Raw genomic sequence first — 17027 nt, 5'->3', positions numbered from 1 at the left:
GGTTTGTAATTTTCTTATTTTGATACTGGCTTCATAGAATGATTTTGGAAGTATTCTTTCCTCCATTTTTTGGAGTAGTTTGAGTAGGATTGGTATTAGTTTTTTTTTGTTTTTTTTTTTTTAATTTTTGGTACATTCGTCAGTGAAGCTATTGAGTCCCAAGCTTTTCTTTGCTGGGAGGCTTTTTATTACAGTTTTAATCTTGTGACTTGTTATTGGTCTGTTCAGGTTTTGAATTTCTTCACGGTTCAATCTTGGTAGGTTGTACGTGTCTAGGAATTTGTTCATTTCCTTTAGATTTTCCAATTTATTGGCATATGGTTGCTCATAGTAGCCACTGATAATGATCCTTTCAATTTCTGTGGTATCAGTTGTAATGTCTCCTTTTTCATCTCTGATTTAATTTATTTGGGCCTTCTCCCTTTTTTCTTTGTTAGTCTGGCTAAAGGTTTGTCAATTTTCTTTATCTTAAAAAAAAAGACTTTTAATTTTGTTGATCTTTTGTATTGTTTTATTTTATTTCAATTTCATTTATTTTTGCTCTGATCTTTATTATTTCATTTCTTTTACTAATATTGTGCTTGATTTGCTCTTGTTTTTCTGGTTCTTTCAGATGCATCATGGTGTTATTTGAAGTTTTTCTTCTTTTTTGATGCAGGCACTTATGGATATAAATTTCCCTCTTACTACTGCTTTCACTGTATTCCATATGTTTTGGTATGTTGTGTTTCCATTATCATTTGTTTCAAGAAAATTTTCAATTTCCTTCTTAATTTCTTCATTCATATCAATATTAAATACATATACTTATAATGGTTATATTCTGTTGCAGGATTGATCCCTTTATTATCATTATATAATGATCTTTTTGTCTCTTCTTACAGATTTTGTCTTGAAATCTGTTTTGTCTTATATAAGTATACCTACTACTGTCCTTTTTGGGTTTTAATTGGTGTAGAACATCTTTTTTCATCCTTTTATTTTAAGTTTATGTGAGAGTTGATAGTTAAAAGCAACCTGACATCCCCCTTCCCTCCCTCTTGTGTCCTCTTGCTGCGTGATCTCTGCACATGCTGCTTCCCTTGGCCTTTTGCCATGAGTGGAAGCAGACTGAGACTCTCACCAGAGGCAGACGCTGGTGTCATGCTTCTTATACAGCCTGCAGAACCATAAGCCGAATACGTCTCTTTTCTTTACAAATTACCCAGTCTCATATACTCCTTTGTAGCAGTACAAAACAGACCAATACATACCAAGTACCTTTTCCAACTACAAGAGTTTGAAACTATAAATCAATGACAGAAGAAAAATGGGAAAATTCGAAAATATGTGGGAATTAAAAATACATTCTTAAACAACAAATGAGTGAAAGAAGAAATCAAAAGGGAAATCAGAAATGTTTTGAGATAAATGAAAATGAAACCACAACTTATCAAAACTTATAGTATGTAGCAAAAGCAATACTAAGGGGAAATTCACGTAAATAAATGCTTATATATTTTTTGTTTGTTTGTTTGTTTGTTTGTTTATTGAGATGGAGTCTTGCTCTGTCTCCCAGGCTGTAGTGCAGTGGTGCAATCTCGGCTCACTGCAACCTCTGCCTCCTGGGTTCAAGCAATTCTTCTGCCTCAGCTTCCTCAGTAGCTAGGACTACAGGTACGCAAAACCAGGCCCAGCTAATTTTTTTTTTTTTTTTTTTTTTTTTTTTTTTTTTTTAGTAGAGAGGGTTTCACCATATTGGCCAGGTTGGTCTCGAACTCCTGACTTCATGATCCACCCACCTCGGCCTCCCAAAGTGCTGGGATTACAGGTGTGAGCCATTGTGCCTGGTCAGATTTTTCAAAAAAGAAAGATGGCAAAAAGGCAACCCAACTTTACCCCTCAAGGAACCAAAACAAGAAGAAACAAAGCCCAAAGTTAGCCTTTATAATCTCCAATAAGGCCAGCTGGTTGGTGCTTCTCACCTCTTGGGTGGTTCATTTGCTCTTTGGCCCCTGGCCTCCTAGAAGCCCTCCTCTTGCCCAATAACTGCAGGTTTACTGCTTCTCCCTACAGGCATTATGGCCACTTACAACTGACCCATGCTCCTGACCTTCTTAATCAATGTTTATTTCTCCCTTCCTCTATCTCCTTGGGACCCTGTGTTAATGTGTTAACTGGTGTTAACCAATGTGTTAATTGTTAATAACGTTGTTGAGGATTTATGCTCTTCCTGTGGGTACTGCAGGTGGCGAGTGGTCTGCATGATGTCCGAGGTGAGAGGCTGCGGGCCGACGCACCACGAGGTGGGGCCTTGCTCTTGTTTGAGAGCAGCCACATCTCCCCTCGAGGCAGCAACCTCTGTACTAGGATTGACAGAACCATTCTGGAGGGCAGAGTTCTGTAGAGGAAGGTAGGAAGAATGGTAAAAGGAAAAAAACTGTTGGAGTGAGAAAAGGAGGAAGAGATATACAGGAATCATGAGGAGACCTCAGATATTATTTCCACGTATTTATACAACACCTTTTCATAGCGGTAGCAAACAAATCCAGAATTTGATGATTTTAGTATAGTTACCCATTTGACTAACTTTTTTTTTGCTTGGATTTACCTTTTTTGGACTAAGAGTTACCTTTTATTTTATTGAAAATATTTTCACTAATAATAATTATTAATTATCTTAATTATATTATGAAATATAAATTCATAAATATATAATTGTATATATTTGGGGTGCACGTAATATTTTGATACAAGCATACAATGTGCAAGAGCACATCAGGGTAATTGGGGGATCTGTCATCTCAAGAGTGTTTATCGTTTAATTTTGTTAGGAGCATTCCAATTCCACTCTTCGGTTGTTTTGAAGTGTACCATAAATTACCATTATAGTCATCCCATTTTGATGACCTATAGTTATCCGGACCACTAAATCTTATTTTTTCTAGCTATGTTTTTGGACCCATTAACCGTCTTCCCTTTAACTGTCTCTCCCCTCACCACCCTTCCTAGCCTCTGGTAGTCATCATTCCATTCTATATCTTCATGAGTTTAAATTTTTTTTAATCTCCCACATATTAGAGACAGTATGCAATACTGTTTTTCCATGCCTGGCTTATTTCACTTATCATAATGTCGTCCAGTTTCATTCATGTTGCAAGTGACAAGATTTCATTTGTTTTTATGGCTGAATAAAAGAATAACATTCCACTGTGTACATGTACCACATTGTGTTAATCCATTCATTCACTGATGAACACTTAGGTTGATTCCATGTCTCGGCTGTTGCGAATAGTGCTGCAGTACACAGTGGAGTGCAGATATCTCTTTGCTATACTAATTCCCTTTCTTTTGGATACATACACAGCAGTGGAATTGCTGGATTATAGGGTAGTTCTACTTATAATTTTTTTGAGGAACCACTATATTATTCTCCAGAGTGGTTATACTAAGTATTCATTTAGTTTTTTATTTTGAATTCCTTTTTTAACGGTAGGTTTGGTGGTGATTTATATACCTACTATTAAAAGGGTAACTGATATAATTTTAAAAAAGCAGTGCATTCAAATGCAAATTGAAATATGTTGCAGCTACAGGTCTCACAAAGGAACAATGTTTCAGAGAATTCAAAAATTAATTTCCTATTTTGCAAATGTTTGACCAAGGCTGCTCTGAGCCGTGCTGGCTGGCTGGCCGACCACCCAGGTAGACAGAAGAAGGCTTTCCACTCTAGGAGCCTCCTTGAGATTCAAGAGAAATTCCTCTCCACTCAGAAAAAATACGTAAAAGAGGAAATCACCACTTTGCCTCTTCTCTCTTTCCTCCTTTTTGCTTAGCCTGATGCACTTCCTCTGATTTCAGCAAAAACAAACGAAAAGCAAAGGAGGGGCTCTCTTTATTCTATAGACAAACGGCTCACAATGAAACTGCAAGTGAAAGAATGAGGGCAATATTCAAAAACGATTTATTGTGTGTGTCTGCACACCAGGCATCTTAGGTATTAACAAATACAATACACCCCTACTCTCCCAAAGCTTATATTCTAGTGAGGAAAGAGATAGTATGAAAACATGAACAAAGAGCTACACTTTATAATGTCAGTGATGATGCTATTAAGAACAAATACAGCAGAAAAGGAGAGGGAGGGTGCTAGACACGGTTGAAATGCACTGTTCAGGGCTCTGCTGCTCATTTAGCGTTGCTAGTAAGCCTGCCTGGAGACAGAAACAGAAGCCATCTCTTCCCAAGCTCTCTATCATGAGGTTTAAAGGTACTTCTCCCCACACAAGGACAAATGGACATCAGAGGAGTGGTGGGAAAGAAAGAAACCTTCTCGTAATGTGGCTATTCCCTCCAAGGGGCTGTGCCTCCACTTAGAATCCTGGATCATGTCCATTTCCTTCATGGGAAAACTGAGTCAAAGAGTAGACAAGATGTCCAAGTGCATGATGGGGGTTCCTGGTGTGAGAACGAAGGGGATTCCTGGCAGAAGAACTCCTGTGGTTAGTCTTCTTCCCAAGCTCTTCACAGTGGCGTTTATTAGCATCCTTAAACAGCATCTTGTTCGTGCTTTTGTGTAGGACAAGAAAAGATGGAAAAAACTCGAGTATCTTACCCTCGGTGTCAGTGACTTTTGTTAACATTTTGGAACTTCATTGGGTTGCTGTAAAGTGTAATTAACTCACAGGTTATAATCTCTTGCAAAAGTGACTAGCAAAAACAAAACCTTCTGTGATTTGTGTGCACACCTCAGAGAACACACCCAAAATCAAAGGGCTGACATCTCCATTCGCTTCATACTCCTGAAACCCAAGTTGCTGGTCCTAAAGGCTCCCTTGCAAACAGCTTCCAAGTGGTCTTATGTCTTAGTCATGTGTCTCACTTAAGCATGTTTGCTCCTCTTAGTCTGTGGACAGATCCCATGAAAAGGAATGGAGTAAATGTCTGGTTAAATCTATTTGTTACCTTAAAATGTATACATAAAATTCTTTAAAAATGTCAATTTGAAGGTAACATGTTACTTCGTGTGTAACCATTCATTTTATTATTTATGTGTAACCATTGCTAATTTTAAACAATTTCAAACTTACAGAATTTGAAACTTAGGAGTTTCCAGAGGCGATAGTTGCTTTATCAAGTTGTGTTTTTACTGCATCTCACACAATGACCCATGCTGTTGGGAGCCTTTGTGCCATTGAAATATTTATCCCTCTTCCCTCCTTAATAATAATGAAAAGGTATTGAGCACCTAATCTAGTTGAGACGCTTCCTAGTCCTTTCATGAGAAATCTCACGTAACCCTGTGACTTCATCTTGTTAGTTGTAAGATGGGCACGGAGAAGTGAGGTAATTTGCACGGTCCTACTGCTTGTAAGTGGCAGAGCTGGCCATACCATCTGGCAGCCCCTCTCTGGAACCCATGCTCTCAAAGGTCTTTCACAGTTCTCCAAAGCTAGGCCAGTGGATTAAGTTATGCTTAAGAAAATCCCAAAACCTCTCCAAGAGACTGGGGCAATGATAGGGTCATGGCCACAGATACAGAAAGCTTTAGACACCAACAAACCAAAAGAGAGATTATTTTACTAATGTCACCTAAAATTTAATTGGAACAATGCTCCTAGGACTAAAAGCAACAATAACAAAACGGTTTGGAAAAAGTTTGAAATGGCTAAAGACTTGCATATTCCTCTAACAATCCTTGTTTATGCCACTGTCTTTGGTGACTACATGTGATTTTAAGTTGTATTAAATTTATCTGTTGAATCATTACAATTTATGTTCCCGAAAATAAACCACAATAATTATGTCAACATAAAATGCCATTTTTTCTGTATTATGCTGTCCTGTGAGACATGATAATTTCTAGTTAGCAGTGAGGCTTTACTGGAGATGTTACACTCCTATTGGTATGTAGAAACGGAGGCCTGAGTAGGTGGACCTTCTGGTTAAGCAAACATTTTGGTTGATCTAGTCTTTAGACAAAGATTTTTGTTGATGGTGCTTGAATCTTCTCTTCTGTGTTGGGACATCAAAGCCAAAATCCAGTGACCCTTTGAGATGCTGGCATCATGGCCCTAAACATGGTGGTAGCTGTCACCGGTGGAATTAGGCTGAATATATGAAAGGAAGCTAAGCCCCAGGATATGTCCTGGAACTTAACAGTGCCAGTTTATTTGCTTTATGTAAATGTCTGCTATTCCTTGCCTTATGAAGTGCTTTCAGTACAAGGATAATTCATCTTTGGGGAAAACAGCCTTTGGCTCAATGGCTGCGTCTGCCAAGTCTTTGCACATTGACTTCATTTCTGTTTGTTTTTTGTGTGTGTTTGGTTTGAGGGGTTGTTGTTGTTTGTTTTTTTGCTCATCTCTCCCTTCATTGTTCCTGGCCTGGAGCTGACCCACATGTGAGGATCAAGAAGCAGATTTGGAAGTTGTGTCTGAATCTCATTGCACTCACACCTGCAGGAGCCCACATCCCTGTTGCATCTTGTACATTAGATCATAAACCAGGTGCCAGGAGCTGACATGGCCTCTCAGCAGCAGATGCCCTCAGTAAGCAGGGGCTGCAGGAGGAAGTCTGGGGGGTACCTGAGAGGGACCCTGAGAATCTCAAAAGAGCCATCCTCCCAGTGGCGGAGTGCTTCAGCTTAAAAGGAGTGTATTTTCCAACTTAACTGAAAATAGTGGCTTAGATGATAGAAATTTGGCAGCAGAAACAAGAGAGAAATGTTTAGTTGTGGTGGCCATGCGCTCTGTGAAGAGGTTTCCCTGTCTCTCACAGGAGAGGTTGGATCCCAGCCAACAGAAACAACCAGGTTCTATCACCAGAGACTCACACATCTCAGTGTTAACCTCTACTTTAGCCTTCATCTGGCACCCCACACAGTAGGTGCTTGGCTAATGTCTTGTGTTTAATGGGCCTGAAGTCACACTAGGGTTTTTCCACACTCACTGTCTTTTCTTGGTTCAAATCCTTTATCTTAAGAAAACGTCCTGAAAGAAATGCCAAGTATTATTGCCGTTATTGCCCTTTAATAAACACATTAGCAAAAGAAATACTGTTCCTTAGATAGAAAGGGGGAAGGTTATTAAGGAAATTATGTCACTTGCCAAGTTTTGCAGGAATATTATTATCCATGACACAATTTAAGAGAAACAAGAAAACAAAAACTACATACTTTCTGAGAATGCTGTGAATAGATACGATTTTTCAGAGGATTCTAGTTAACAGTAAACATTATACTTGCAGTTACAAGTGTAGGGGGGCAGCGTTGGAAAGTGATTTCCTGGCTCTTGTGTTTAACAAGCAAAGGTGGCCACTCTGCTATCAGGGTGCTCTGTGCTCTTCCCTGAAAGGAAAATGGATCCAAAGAGAAAATGTACAGAAGTTGATTTTGAAAATGAGCTTCTCTCATGTGGGTCTAAACAGCCTGCTGAGTAGTCTGGTTGTCTTGCCTTTTCTTTTCTTCTTCTTTTTTGGGGGGTTTTATTTTATTAAATATTTGGAAGCACAGCAAGGGTTCTGATATGGTTTGACTCTGTGTTCCCACCCAAATCTCATCTTGAATTGTACACCCATAATTTTCATGTGTTGTGGGAGGGCTGCGGTGGGAGATAATTGAATCATGGGAACCATTTCCCCCATACTGTCCTTGTGACAGTGAATAAGTCTCATGAGGCTGATGGTTTTATCAGGGGTTTCTGCTTTTCCATCTTCCTCATTTTTCTCTTGCCACCACCATGGAAGAAGTGTCTTTCACCTCCTGCCATGTTTCTGAGGCCTCACCAGTCATGTGAACTGTAAGTCCAATTAAACCTCTTTTTCTTCCCAGTCTCAGGTATGTCATTATCAGCAGTGTGAAAATGAACTAATACAGTAAATTGGTACCAGTAGAGTGGGGTGATGCTGAAAAGATACCCAAAAATGCGGAAGCAACTTTGGAACTGGGTAACAGGCAGAGATTGGAACAGTTTGGAGGGCTCAGAAGAAGACAGGAACATGTGGGGAAGTCTGGAACTCCCTAAAGACCAGTTGAATGACTTTGGTCAAAATGCTGATAATGATATGGACAATGAAATCCAGGCTGAGGTGGTCTCAGACGGAGATGAGGAACTTGCTGGGAACTGGAGCAAAGGTGACTTTGGTTATGTTTTAGCAAAGAGACTGGCAGCATTTTGCCTCTGCCCTAGAGATCTGTGGAACTTTGAACTTGAGAGAGATGATTTAGGGTATCGGGTGGAAGAAATTTCTAAGAAGCAAAGCATTCAAGAGGTGGCTTGGGTGCTGTTAAAAGCATTCAGTTTTAAAAGGGAAACAGCATAAAAGTTCAGAAATTTTGCCTGCAAAATTTTCTACTGACAATGCAGTAGAAAAGAAAAACCCATTTTTTGAGAAGAAATGCAAGCTGGCTACAGAAATTTGCATAAGTAACAAGAAGCCAAATGTTAATCCCCAAGACAATGGGAAAAAAGTCTCAAGGGCATGACGGAGGTCTTCATAGCAACCCCTCCCATCACAGACTTGAAAGTCTAGGAGGAAAAAATGGTTTTGTGGGCTGAGCCCAGGGTCCCCATGCTGTGTGCAGCCTAGGGACTTGGTGCCCTGCATCCCAGCTGCTCCAGCTATTGCTAAAATGGGGCAAGGTACATCTTGGTCCATGGTTTCAGAGGGTGCAAGGCCTAACACCTTGGCAGCTTCCATGTGGTTTTGAGCCTGCAGGTGCACGGAAGTCAAGAATTGAGGTTTGGGAACCTCCATCTAGATTTCAAAAGATGTGTGGAAATGCCTGGATGCCCAGGCAAAAGTTTGCTGCAGGAGCGGGGCCCTCATGGAGAACCTCTGCTAGGGCAGTGCAGAAGGGAAATGTGGAGTTGGAGGCCCCACACAGAGTCCCTACTGGGGCACCGCCTAGTGAAGCTGTGAGAATAGGGCCACCGTCCTCCAGACCCCAGAATAGTAGATCCACCAACAGCTTGCACTGTGCATCTGGAAAAACCACAGACACTCAATGCCAGCCTGTGAAAGCAGCTGGGAGGGGGCTATACCCTGCAAAGCCACAAGGGTAGAGCTTCCCAAGACTATAGGAACCTACCTCTTCCATCAGTGTACCTGGATGTGAGACATCGAGTCAAAGGAGATCATTTCAGAGCTTTAAAATTTGACTGCCCTGCTGGATTTCAGACTTGCATAGGCCCTGTAGCCCCTTGGTTTTGGCCAATTTCTCCCATTTGGAACAGCTGTTTTTACCCAATACCTGTATCCCCACTGTATCTAGGAAGTAACTAGCTTTGATTTCGATTTTACAGGCTCATATGCTAAAAGGTTTCAGATGAGACTGGACTGTGGACTTTTGGGCTAATGCTGAAATGGGTTAAGACTTTGGGGGACTGTTGGGAAGCCATGATTGGTTTTGAAATATGAGAACATGAGATTCAGAGGGGCCAGGGGCAGAATGATATGTTTCTGTGTCCCCACCCAAATCTCATCTTGAACTGTACTCCCATAATTCCCGTGTGTTGTGGGAGGGACCCTGTGGGAGACAATTGGAATCATGGGGGCCGTTTACCCCATACTGTTCTCATAGTAGTGAATAAGTCTCTCGAGATCTAATGGTTTTTTCAGGGCTTTCTACTTTTGTAAGAAGTGCCTTTCACCTCCCGCCATGATTCTGAGGCCTCCCCAGCCATATGAACCATAAGTCCAATTAAACCTCTTTTTCTTCCCAGTCTTGGGTATGTCTTTATCAGCAACATGAAAACAGACTAATGCATGGTCTCATTATGAACTACAGGAGACATCACAAGGGCAGTTGTCTTCATTAGCCATAGGAAAACAGGTTCCATTTGACCCTTGACTTAGTGACGGTGACTCTGAGGTGTGAGCTGAAGGCTTTCCCTTGTGCCTCCCACAGGTCAATGTCAACATCAGCACCTTCTCATATGTTCATCGCAGTACTATTCATAATAGCAAAGACACGAAATCAACACAGGTGCCTATCAGTAGTGAATTGGATAAAGAAAACATAGTACATATACACCATGGAACACTATGCAGCAATGAAAAGAACACAATCACGTCTTTTGGAGCAATGTGAATGTAGCTGGAGGCTGTTATCCTAAGCAAATTAATGCAGAAACAGAAAACCAGATACTGTATATTCTCACTTATAAGTAGGAGCTAAACACTGGGTACACATGAACATAAAGATGGAAACAATAGACACTGTGGAGAGAGAGGGAGCAAGGAGGGAAGGGCTGAAAAACTACCTATTGGATATTACTACTCACCACCTGGGTGACAGAATCATTTGTACCCCAAACCTCAGTATCATGCAGTATACTCATATAACAAACCTGCCCATGTCCTCCCTGAATGCAAAGTAAAAGCTGAAATTAAAAAAACAAAAAAAAAGTTAAAAACAAAAATAGTCTTGTCCGTGCCTTAATGAATTATGGGAATGAGCTGTAATACAGTGAAAATGTTTCCAACAGGGTTATTGGTGGCCTGTGACCGCCAGTACCTCAGTTTCCCCATACACAGAATAGTGACAGTCATGCCTGCATTCTATACTCCTCAATGTGACAATGAGCTACAAATGAGGTAGGCAATGTTAAAGGGTTTCCACTGCCACATGTCTCACCAATATTATGTCACTCTCACAAATAGGACATGTTGATCCTGGGAGGGTAACACAGAGAACTTCTTAGGTCCCGCTCTGAAGTGGCTGCATCAGATATTCTCCTTGTTGACTAGAAACAGAAGGCGCTGGTGTCTGGGGATGGAAGGATTTGGGACATGCAGGGAAGCCCACTGGAAAGAGCTTCAAGGAGCTATGCATTTCGGGTCAGCTTTGCTCGCTTCCCCTGTGATGGGGCCAGTAACACACCCTGGGCCCACAAAATCAACAAAGTAAACTACGTAGTGTGGAGATTCTATTAGGAAGACACTAGAAAAGGAGACGGGAAAGCCAACCTTTGCCCATAGCTCTGTTCTCCTCCCTTCTGGCCTTACCCCCACCTTACTCCTCTGGTTCCCAAATGCCCCAAGAGTTTCCCTTCTTTTCAAGCCAGGATTCCTTGACCGACTGAAGAACACATCCAAGGTCACAACAGGGGCCTGGTAGGACGGTGAGCTGGAGTCCTGCCTGCAGTTGCACTTGCGTTCGTGACTGCAAAGGCTCAGGTGCACAGCAGGCTGAAGAGCTCCTTCCCAGAGGGAATGTCGCGAATTTGTGCCGATGGCTTCCCCATTATTGTCCCCTTGGTAGGAAAGATGTGATGAGGTTTTAAGTGCTTTGTCCTGGTGCAGTGACAAGTCTGTTTTGTTGACTGAGGACAGTTTCCCCGATGCTAAGTTAAAATCAAGAACCCACATTTCGTAAGAAAGCACCTCACCTACTACCTACATAAATGTTGTTTTAACGTCTGGTTAATAGGGAATAGTTTAATCAGCTACAAGCCCAGCTCTGACAGACAGAGAGGGAGCCACCCACCGTCCTCTGATCTGCCACAGCAGATCCCCCCAGTGGCCACGGCATGTGTTCTCACTCCGTCAAGCACTTGCAATGTGCACTGAGTTTTCTTAGAGGCGCTTCTCACTCTCCAGTGTCATGTGAACTTCCTGAGAGCAGGAGCCATGTGTCTGCTTAAGTCTCTGTTCCTAACTCCCAGCACAGCAGCTGGAGCATAGTGGGGACCAAGGACTTATTTTCTGACTTAAAATCCATTGACTAGAATAGTGACTGTTAAAGAGAATTTCAAAAATGCTTGAAAATATATGCTAAAGACTTACACTTGAAATAAATTACATAAAACATAAATAACCGATCTACGAGACCAAGTGCCCTAAGGAAGTACAATTTGCCCAACTTATGAGACTATCTCATGTGGTTTGAAATTATTCTTCCTTTAATATTTCATGGCTGTGCCCATTTGAGGTGCCAAGCCCTGAATGGATAGATATCTCACAAACAGATAACAAACCACTCTGAAATTCCCAAAACAGGTGCTGAAACAGATATGCTGTAAGGAGGAGTAATGCTCATGGGAAAAGCATCATTTCTACCAATCTTTTTGAAGGCAGGCATAAGTGCCCCTTTCACTGGATTTTCAGCGGTCTGAATAAAATGCACGATGAAAAGGCTTGTAAAACATCAGGTCAAGGTTTTGCTAAGTACTTACTATCAATCAATGGGCCAGTCACTCAGCCCACATTAATCAATTGCCTAATGTGGATAAAGCATCAGGTGGCAGGCAAGAGGAGGTCACTGTGGTATGAGGCATAGTTTACCACTATTTGCATGTAACAACTATAAATAATTGAAGTCAGAATATAATTAGGTGCTGAATTCTGCAACATAGATTAAAGAGATGTAGAGAATTTGAAGGGAGGAAGGGTCAAGGAGGGGCTTCATCTGCATAAAGCTGAAACTGAGTCTTGAAGAAGGAGTCGGGCTTGAAGAGGAAGAGGGGAGATGAACAAGCGCCCTGGGCCAGTGAGGGCAAGGGGGGGGGGGGGAAGACGGGGGGGGGGGGGGAGGACACTGGCCAGAGTGCTGGGCCACAGGGAGGAGGAACTTGAGAGAGTCAAGAAGAATCCATGTTCAATGTTTCTCAGAAAGAATCATGATGGGTACATTGATGAATTTAAAAACTGGCATACTGATAAACTAGAAATAAAGTTGGAGATTATATATATATATATATGAAATAAGATTTTATATACATGAAATAAGATTACAGGCTGGGCCCAGTGGCTCATGCCTATAATCCCAGCACTTTGGGAGGCCAAGGCGGGTAAAACACCTGAGGTCAGGAGTTCAAGACAGCCTGGCCAACATGGAGAAATCCTGTCTCTACTAAAAATACAAAAATTAGCTGGGCGTGGTGGCAGGTGCCTGTAATCCCAGCTACTCAGGAGGCCAAGGCAGGAGAATCACTTGAACCCGGGAGGTGGAGGCCGCAGTGAGCCGAGATCACATCATTGCACTGCAGCCTGGGTGACCAGAAGGAAACTCCCTCTCAGAAAATAAATAAATAAATAAATAAGATTATATATATGTATATGTATGTATCTATATATACACCCTCTCTGCCAGACTTTATGGAGAGAAATTCCCTAACGAAAGTGGTGCCAAAAGAAATCTAAATGTGGAAACAGAGGCCAGGACACAGGAAGGAGAATATTAGTCCTATTTCCATCTGATTTTAGAGTGAGTTCTCATAGTTTAAACTGCAGTAAGCCACCTCCATTCTTCCCTGGGAGTTTCCTCACTGGAGCTGGCAGATGCTTCTCTTCTCTGCTCTTTCGTGGACATCAGCCCTAATAGGTTCACTCAGAACCCCTGCTTGGAAGAGAATGAGGGCCGATCATTCCAGGAGGGTTTGCTGTCCCAGGCACTGCTGGTGGTACTACAGCGCTTTCCACTAAGCCTGTGTTTGGTGGGTTAACTCAGGGAAGAGTCATCTGGAAATAACCTAGGAAGTGATGAACTTGAGCTACCTGAATAGCACTTTGCTGGTTAGAATTCCCAGGAACCGTAGAGGAAAATAGCAAAACAAGGCCATGCAACTTATTTGTGCTAAAACTTAGATATCTACATAGACTGAGTGCAGTTATATTAATCAAAATCATGCACTCCACTGCGGCAAGCTCCAAGCAGTGTTTTTGGAGAGAAATTATGAGAAAAAGTTATGACTCTGCCCATGACTCTTCTGTCACTCATTCATTTGCTCTCAGTAGCCTTGGCCTGAAGGACAAGGCCAGTCTCACTCACTTAACAACTGGAGCACCTACTGTGTGCCAATCCTGCACTGGCCAAAATGTAGAGGCGTGGGGAGAAAAGTGACAATAACCAGTGCTCCTATGTGGCAGGCACTGCACTGGAGATCTTCAGGTTGGGTGTTTGTTTGTTTGTTTGTTTTCTTTTTTTTAAATTAATGTATTAATTTTTGAGATGGAGTTTTGCTCTTGTTCTCCAGGCTGGAGTGCAATGGCGTGATCTTGGCTCACTGCAACATCTGCCTCCTGAGTTCAAGCGATTCTCTTGCCTCAGCCTCCGGAGTAGCTGGGATTATAGGCACAAACCACCATGCCCGGCTGATTTTTGTATTTTTAGTAGAGACGGGATTTCACCATGTTGGCCAGGCTGGTCTCAAACTCCTGATCTCAAGTGATCTGCCCTCTTCAGTCTCCCAAAGTGCTCGGATTACAGGCATGAGCCACCCTGCCTGGCCTCTGGTTGGGTTTTTAACATTCATCTTTACTCATTTAATCCTGATTTATTCTTCAAGAAATAGTAAATAGCAAGTATGTTGGCCTTCCTGTGATGAGAGCCCATGAGAATTTTGACTACATGAGTAGTCAGACACCCCACAGGAGAGTGATCAAGAATCATTATTTTTCTCTGCTCACAAGGGGAAAGGAGGCAGCAATTCCTCTCCCCTCCTGCAATGGTCTCCTTCAAAACATAGTCCTTATTCCAACCCTTTGGTATGTAAAGACACCCTTCTGGGGGCCTGAGGACCCCTGGGCTGCTGTGCTTCATACCTTCTGAAATGTGAATACTTAAAGAGATAGTTCAGTGTCCTGGCACCTGGGAGCTCAACTTGGGGACTGAGTTAAGGCTTTAACCATTGGGCTCTCCTGGGCCATAAAAACAAAACAAAACAAAAGCAGAGTCATGAAATGGCTGCAGCCCTCATTCATGTGGGAACCAGGAGAATTAGTCTCATGTAGAGACTCTCAAAAATCTCCAGAGGCCAGGGAGAAATGTATGGAAGTGTTGTTTGCGCACCTGTATGTAAATGATTTCGCTATTCCTAGCACCTCTGTGAGGAAGGTCTTACTGTGCCCCAGCACTGGTGTTGCCTCCTCTGAAGAATATTCCCTAACACGGTTTCCTGCTAGGAACACAGACGCATGAAATACACTTTTAGTCGTCACAGTTCAGCTCCAACAGATCAGAGAGGAAGAGACCAAGAACCTGTGACTCTCCTGAAATGGCACAGCTAAAGAATGACAGAGCTGGGACCAGACTCCAAACCTGCTGACTTTATGCTTAGAGCCATCTCCTTAACACTGAACATCTCCAGTACCCCTGCGGGTGTGTGTAAACAACTGTCACGCAAACAGATCGGACAGTTGGTTTTTGCATGTGTTTGGAGGTGGGGCGGTGTGTATTTAACTCTTTTAAAGCTCATTGTGTTTATCAGTAATTACTGATATGAAAACAAATAACTGAGAAAACACAAATAATAATTCAAATGCCTTAGTCTTCAAAATGGAATTATATCTGATCTTTCTCCACTTCCTTTCTGTGCTCACAGAGTTGGACACTTGCAAAACCAATTTTGGCCCCACACACAAACTGGCCTTGCACAGGCAAATATTAGATGCTAATTGGTAAGCTTCTCTAACATAGAAAAGACTTAAAAAGCAATATGTACAAATATTGTAAGTGTCTCCTAAGATGTAAGTACCATGTGAAGATAATTTGCGATCACGATTACTATTTGTGTATTGGAGAAAACGCTCAGCCTACTACCTCAGTTCGGAATAGTGTGTCCTCTATATACATAAGGAATATCTTAAAGATGGTAGAGTGGAAGTGATTTGTTAGTATCAGGATTTAAAGCACTCCCTACCCAATCAATTAACACACTAGTATTTTAATGAAATAATGGCTTAGCCAAAAGCTATGACTAATCAGCTTACTCTATGGACATAACTGAAGCAACTGCTATGAGCTAATGATATAGTTTGGATGTTGTTCCTGCCCAAATCTCACGTCAACATATGATCTCCAATGTTGGAGGTGAAGCCTGGTAGGAGGTGATCGAACCATGGCAGGGAATTTGCCACGTGGTGCTGTCCTCACCACAGCAAGTGACTTCTGGCAAGGTCTGGTCATTTAAAAGTGTGTGGCACCTCCCCCTCCACTTCTCTCTCTTGCTTTCACTCCTGCCATGTGACATGCCTGCTCCCCTTTTGCCTTCTGCCATGATTGGAAGCTTCCTGAGGTCTCCCCAGAAGCAGGTGTCACTATGCTTCCTGTACAGCCTGTATAACCATGAGCTAATTAAACCTATTTTCCCAATAAATTACCCAGTCTCAGGTTTTTCTTATAGCCACACAAGAGTGGACTAATACGCCAAAGTCCTGACCTACCCATGAGCCAAGTACTAAAGACACAGCTATGAATAAAACTCAAAGCCTGCCCGCAACAGACTTAACCACGCAACTGGGGAGATTCGTCAATAAAGCGCTTACGTATTCAACAGTGCGGCAGGTGCTACAAGAAGATAAACATGAGCAGATCCCTGGAGACGATGGCTGAGGGATAGGAGTGATAGGACCTCGGGGTTAGCTACTGGATTTGGGAAATGAGAAAAGGAGACACAGAAACTTTGTTTGCATTGGGGAGCAGGGTGGTTGGTGCTGTTTTATACTAAAAGGAAGTGGTCTTTCTGTGTCTCTATTCCATGTAACTGGTGGTAGGAGAAGTGGGACAAGGTGGGTTTCCAGGAGCTGTTTACATCATACTACGAAGGCAGCTTTCACTCTGCCTGTCCTTACACCTGGCCCTGAAGCAGGCCCACATAACTGCCTGCCCTGCCAGTGTCAGCTGATCAAGGCCCCAAATAACCCAGAAGCTAGCAGAGTCTCCCTCTTTTTTACCAGAAAGGTGGGATCATGTCTGGTTTCTACAGAACACTCTTAGCAAATAACTAATGGTTCCAGCAACAGACGTTTAGACACTGTCACATTATAGCTATCAGTGCTGGGAAGACACTGGCTCAGGACAGCCTGTAGACTTGCATGGATGATCACAATGACCTGAGTGCACAACGTAAAGCAGCGCTGAGCTACAGAAGATCCTTGACCTCTCTCTTGCCTCAAATGATAAATGAAGGGACAATAGACTTACCACCTATCTCTAAAGAAAATAAAATGTTCGACCTTAACAATAGCAACAAAAGGAGACAATGTCAGTAGACAAGAAAAGAATGGGAACGAAAATTCCTCAGATGTCTAATATGTGCCGGTGG

The sequence above is a fragment of the Piliocolobus tephrosceles genome, chromosome 8, assembly GCF_002776525.5.
Source record: "Piliocolobus tephrosceles isolate RC106 chromosome 8, ASM277652v3, whole genome shotgun sequence".
NCBI classification, from domain to species: Eukaryota; Metazoa; Chordata; class Mammalia; order Primates; family Cercopithecidae; genus Piliocolobus; species Piliocolobus tephrosceles.
This window is presented reverse-complemented; position numbering follows the sequence as displayed.